The sequence below is a fragment of the Benincasa hispida genome, unplaced genomic scaffold (assembly GCF_009727055.1).
Source record: "Benincasa hispida cultivar B227 unplaced genomic scaffold, ASM972705v1 Contig384, whole genome shotgun sequence".
Taxonomy (NCBI): Eukaryota; Viridiplantae; Streptophyta; class Magnoliopsida; order Cucurbitales; family Cucurbitaceae; genus Benincasa; species Benincasa hispida.
Genome location: NW_024064828.1, coordinates 109,093 through 115,195, shown reverse-complemented (window position 1 = coordinate 115,195; position 6,103 = coordinate 109,093). Strand labels below are relative to the sequence as shown.

The 6,103-nt window shown below is 33.0% G+C and overlaps 1 pseudogene; it reads left to right on the top strand.

The window, feature by feature from the left end:
- The first annotated feature begins 2,444 nt into the window (after positions 1-2,444).
- Positions 2,445-4,471, top strand: LOC120069390 (annotated as a pseudogene).
- Positions 4,472-6,103: the final 1,632 nt, after the last annotated feature.

The window sequence follows — 6,103 nt, the reverse complement described above, 5'->3', positions numbered from 1 at the left end:
ATTATTAGAATTTTACAATATATAACTTTTGTTTACTTTGACATTCATTTAAGTTCACTCTAATATTTTACAACCACAACATTTACATAATAACATAATTAAGTCAGACTTGAGTCAACATCATTTAAGACAAATGAATGGAGTGAAAAATAATATTGCAAATCAAATTTTAGCAATATATGAATGATAAAAACAACTGTATTATAATTATTAATTTTGCATCGGGACTTATGTATATTTGATAATATAAATGTTTTATAATTATTTTTTATAATTTAATGCATGCCAGATGTCTTTTATTTTACATAATTAAATTATACTTAGACTATAAAATAAGAGAAAATGTTAGAAAAATACAAGAAACAAGAAATAAAAAAAATTCATCAAACAAGTTTTTGTTTCTTTTTTTCAAGAAATAGAAAAAATCATCAAACAAGTTTCTGTTTCTATTTCTATTTCTTTTTTTCAAGAAATAGAAAATAGAAATAACTATCAAACATATTCTTTTTTATCAAATATATTCTTATTTCTAGTTCTTATAAAACAAGAAATGAAAAATGAAAAATGAGAAATGAGAAATGGTAACGTTATTTAATGGACCCTTAGTATTTTTTTCTTTTCTTTTCTTTTTTTCATAACTAAGTAAATAGTTAATTCACAATCGAAACTAATATGGAAACCAATCACTTCGATCAATTGAAGGAAAAAATTAAAATTAAGTGTGTGTATATATATATATATATATAAAAAGTATGACAAAATATTGACAAAATCTAAAGCAATTTATTATTTTTATTAAAAATTTAAGTTATTTGAATGTTTTTTTTTACAATATGTATATGTTGGGAGAATACATTGCAGAATCTTATAAATTACAATACTTTTAATTAATACACACAACTCTCAAGAGGCTTTTATTGTTATTTTATTTATTTATTTTTAGTTTCACCATTTTCAAGTAGATTGAACAAAATCTTTGATGGATAGTACAATACATCTTGGACATCACCTATCTTTGTGCATCTCTTCTCACTATTCAAATAAAAAAAAATTCAAATATTCAAAAGAGAGAAAAGGTCAAATTTCTCACATGACAAGTTATAATTGAACAATTTAATAGGATGCACAAAGATAGATGATACCCGGGATGCTCCTAAGTATTTTTCATCTTTAATATCTCCTTTATGAGAAATTATTTTGAGAAGGTTCTACATTATGTGACCGAAAATTTTATATCATTGTAGTCGGAACAGAAACAACAAAAAATACTTAAAACACATGTATAAACTTATATATTATAATTATTAGAGATATGGAGCTTTTCAAATTTACATGTAATGATTATCTATGAAATGAAAGTTGTTGCATTAATACCTAAGGAATCATTTGGTTGGAGAGTTTTCTATATGAAAGTTGATACAGGTGCCAAAATCCTAAGTTTCTTTCACAGTTTTCAACTCTTTGTAATAAGTAATTCCCAAGCATCATCATTTTTCACAAATAAAAGATTTTCTATTCTCTTCCAAAATAGTGAGTTTTCTCTTTTCCCCTCTCTATCTATTTTTTATTTTATAAATCATTTCACTTTGAATATAGTTAATTAATTAAATAATTAATATTAATTTAACAAAAAAAATATAAATATTTATTTTAATAAATCAATAATATCTATTAAAATATTTATTAACTTATTTTTACAATAAAAATTTATTAAAAGGATGCAATTCTATTTTTTCATTAATGAAAATATATTTAATTAATAAGTTAGAATTAATGAAATTTAGTTAATAAACATATAATTTAGTACTTTATTGTTTTTTAATAATCAAGGAATTAATTATTCTCGGATATCATTTATTTTCAGAAATTTTATAAAACCTTCAACCAAACAACTCCTAAGATGAGTCTGGTAGTTAGAAATTTAGATCATTTCTATATTTCAGAAAAAGTGTATTGTTATCAAGATTTAAAATAGAAATATCGAGATCTTAATTTTACAAAAAATTTGATGGCAATATTGATAAAATGTCGACTTATGGATATTTCTAAAAAATTGTAAAAATAATATATTAAAAAAATTAACAAGTAAATTGAGAAATTTTCACCGATAGGAAAGATATCAAACTATTTACTGAAATAGTAAAAAGAAATGTTGATAGATACTGATAAACTTCTATCAACCTATATTAATCATAGACTTATATCAATTTCTATCATTGATAAACTTTTATCCGTATCTATTAACGAGACTTGTATCAATTTCTATTATTGGTAATGCTGATAGTTCTATCAAGGTATGTGATAGACCTAGATAACAATGTCAATCATAACTATAATTAATGTTTGTGTAAATATTTTTTGTTTATTTTTTATTTTTGAAAATCCTACTAAACATTTTATAATTTATATTAAATGCTTATTTGGTGTGTTTCATAAATATTTTACTAAATATTGATTCACCCTGGAAAGGTAAAAATATGGAGGGAAATATCCACGTGTGCATGGAAATTTAATAGTTACGTCTGTTTATCATCACCATACAAAACTGTACCGTCTTTAATACTAGCAGAGGGAGAAACACAGAGCATAAACAATTTCTATGGAAGATCTGAAGCCAAGCCCAGCTAATTCCTCTCCCCTCACTCCAATCGGCTTTATCGAAAGAGCTGCCGTCGTTTATGGCGATTGCCTCTCGATCATCTACAACTCCACCACTTACACCCTGTCTCTTATACACATCTAGATGTGTATAAGAGACAGGTACCAATGGATACGACCGGCGAGCGAGTGGGATCCGATCGTTTTGAATTACACGTCTGGAACAACGTCGTCGCCGAAGGGAGTGGTTCCTGTCTCTTATACACATCTAGATGTGTATAAGAGACAGTCTCCATTCTCCTCCGCCATAGCGAATCCAAACTCATCTTCGTCGATCAAGCCTCCTGTGCTGTAATCTCCGAGGCTTTGGCCTTTTTCCCGCCGGAGACGAAACGACCATTGCTCGTCCTCATTGCCGACGATACTGTGGTGGAAGATTCGTCATTGTCATCCTCCGATTTTGTTGATTCGTATGAGGACATGGTTCGGAGAGGGGATTCTAAGTACCAATGGATACGACCGGCGAGCGAGTGGGATCCGATCGTTTTGAATTACACGTCTGGAACAACCTCGTCGCCGAAGGGAGTGGTTCACTGTCACAGGGGAATTTTCACAGTGGCGCTCGATTCGCTTCTGGAATGGGGAGTTCCTAAGAAATCAGTTTATTTATGGACATTACCGATATTTCATGGTAATGGGTGGAGCTTTCCTTGGGGAATCGCCGCCGTAGGCGGCACAAATATTTGTATTCGGAAATTTGATGCGACATTGATTTTTTCGTTAATTCGTCGTCATCACGTGACACACTTGTGTGGAGCTCCGGTGGTGCTCAATATGCTAACGAACTCCCCTGACAATCGACCACTTGATCGACCGGTCAAGATTCTCACTGCCGGAGCACCACCGCCTGCGACAGTTCTGCTTCGAACTGAATCATTGGGGTTTGTTGTCACACATGGGTATGGATTGACTGAGAGTGGAGGGACGATCATCTGCTGCTCATGGAAGTCGGAGTGGAATCGGCTGCCGGAAACAGAGCAAGCACGATTGAAGGCGAGGCAGGGGGTACGGATGCTAGCAGTTGAGGCGGTCGATGTGTTGGATCAAAAGACTAGAAAAAGCGTGAACAGAGATGGAGCTTCCAGTGGAGAGATTGTTGTGAGAGGCGGATCGATAATGCTTGGGTATTTGAAAGATCCAGAAGCGACATCGAAAGCATTGACAAACGACGGGTGGTTCTTCACCGGAGATGTTGGGGTGATGCATCCAGATGGGTATTTAGAGATAAAGGATCGATCCAAGGATGTGATTATTAGCGGTGGAGAGAATTTGAGCAGCGTTGAGGTGGAATCAGTTCTGTACATGAATCCGGTGGTGAATGAGGCGGCGGTGGTGGCACGACCAGATGAGTTTTGGGGGGAGACGCCGTGTGCGTTTGTGAGCTTGAAAGAAGGATTGACTCGACAACCGACAGAGGAGGAGATTATTGAGTATTGTAAAGGGAAGTTGCCGCGGTTTATGGTGCCAAAGACGGTGGTCTTCACGACGGAGCTTCCAAAGACATCGACCGGAAAAATTCAGAAGTTTGTGCTCAGAGAAATGGCCAAGTCAATGGGCCCCGCACGAAAAAGTAGACTGTAGGGGGAAAAAAAAATCATAAGCACTTTATGCATATCTGCAATAAATGTTATGGTGTCTATGTATTGTTTCCAACTTGTTGGAATTTAGAAATTTTAATTCGATCTTTTTGCTTTGAATTCATTTTTTAAGATATGTTTGGAAGTAAGTCATTTTGTGAGATTCATGATTTTAGGTTACGTTTACCTGGTTGAAAAGTAATACGATAATATAAAAAGTGGGTCCCATTTGATTATTTTGTTGTTGTTTACCTACTCTGTAATTGTAATCAAATGTGAGACCCACCTTGAAATTTGTAATCAAATAGTATAATCTGGTTGAAGAATAAAAGGTGTTCAATCTGATTGCAGTTGAAAATTACGAGGATACACTACCTTTACTGTTGTTACCATTATAGATATTGTTACCATAACAGTATAAAGCTATCAATTTGTCACATTTATGGTAACCTTTACTGTTATCGTTGCCATTAGGGTCAAACAATAATGGTAACGATAATGGTGCAATGACCCAACTTTTTGAGTACTTTGACAAGGATTGTCACTGTTAAATGCACATTTGTATTCAAAACATATTGACCATAAAATTTGTTAAAACAATAAAGACAATTTTTCAAAATAAATTAGAAAATAAATAAATAAAAAATAAGTAAAACCTTTAATCGGGGTCCCCTAAAAAAAATTTAAATAGAAAAATATTCAAAATCATCAAACTATTTAGTCTGACAATATATCTAAGAATTTCAAAATATTCAAATGACTAAAGACATGGATTGAGCGGACGCGATTTCTTTTGTCCTCATATGGCTCTGTCATGGGTCCCGCCTGTCACAACATGTTTCTATCGTTACTTGAAAAACATAAAGTAAAAAGGGTGAGTATAAAAATACTCAGTAAGTAACCCAACTATCGAGGTTAGGCTATGCATTTATATCCTATAAATGCAAATATGTAGGTGGAACACACACGTAATGATTAACCACCCACAGGTGGTCGTCTAGTGTACGATTTAACCCGCCCTAATACAAAGTTGTTGCATGGTTGTGAACCCATTGATCCACAAAGCTGTAACATAGTTTTGAACTCGTCAATTCATAGAGTTGTCATATAGTTGTGAACTCATCAGTTCATGGAGTTGTCATATAGTTATGAACTTGTCAGTTCACGGAGTTGTCATGTGGTTGTGCACCAATGGCTCATGGAGTTATAATATCATAGTGTTAGGAGGGCAATTGACACTATCAACACGTGACATCTATCATAGCATCAATAACTTCTTAACATAACTCATGGTACATTTCGTAGGGTCCTACACATAAAACATAGTAATAAGCTCATACATTCTCATACATGCCAATTAAGATTTAGATCATGCTCATACATTCCAGCAAACTATCTTATAAAGCAAGATCATGCTCCAACTCACAACATACTCGGAACTATACTGTCACATGCTCATATGCCCTCTCTATTCAGGCATTATGTTTCATACAAACTTAGATCCAATAGATTATCCTTTAATTTTATGCCCGACACAAAGACAATTCTAGTAGTAAGATTACTTATTTCAAAATTGGGCCCAAAATTAATTCAAGCAAACAAATTCCTTTTTAGCTTTTCACGAACTTTGAATTAGATCCTAGAACATGAATAAAAAATCAATTCCAACCTTTAAGCCCAATTCTAACATTCAATCACAATTACCGACATGACTTACCCAAGAATGGTTTGATCCAAAACCCCTTCAAGATCTCAATTCAAACCTCCAAAGTCGATCACCAAAACTATTGGACAAAACATTGCAAAACTCCTTCCAGTAATTCAAATCTATGCTCCAAAACCGATGGGCAACTCAAATTTAATCGGGT